Source organism: Penaeus monodon, chromosome 29 (assembly GCF_015228065.2).
Source record: "Penaeus monodon isolate SGIC_2016 chromosome 29, NSTDA_Pmon_1, whole genome shotgun sequence".
Lineage (NCBI taxonomy): Eukaryota > Metazoa > Arthropoda > Malacostraca > Decapoda > Penaeidae > Penaeus > Penaeus monodon.
The window spans coordinates 23509346-23509796 of NC_051414.1; the positions used below are offsets into that span (position 1 = coordinate 23509346).

At 43.0% G+C, this 451-nt stretch overlaps 1 protein-coding gene across 1 annotated transcript in view; it reads right to left on the reverse strand.

Annotated features, from left to right (window-relative positions):
* LOC119592039 (integrator complex subunit 7-like) overlaps window positions 1-451 on the reverse strand; it is a gene marked incomplete at its 3' end in the record, with an annotated part of 57154 nt that overhangs the window by 30671 nt on the left and 26032 nt on the right.

A 451-nucleotide genomic window follows, 5' to 3' on the forward strand; every position in this document is an offset into this window, starting at 1 on the left:
GCCGTAACTGCCGAGAGCCACGACAAGAGGCTCTAACTTACCTTCCTCTTTCGGTGGCGCGGTGGCCGAGTGGTTAGCGTGTTGCACTGTGGATTGAATCCCCTTGATGCCAAGTGGCACCTAGTGCCACACAGGTGCCACTGGAGAAGCTTCCTCTGTCTGTCTCTGTCTACAACTTTTTTTTTTTTTAGTATATATATGTGTGTGTGTGTGTATAAGGGTGGTAATTCTTAAAAAAGTATCAACTATTACTTGTCTTTCTCCTTATTAACACGGGCCTTGTAAAATAGTCAATCTACGCAACGTGCTGAATAACCACTGGAATCAGGGCTCAGAAGAATAAGTGCAGTAAATGGCTTGGGCAGCACATTATAAGGAACTGAAGATCTAAATTCACTTTACCAATTCATGGGAAAACAAAGTGAATTGCGTCGACAAAGTGAAGTTAAAT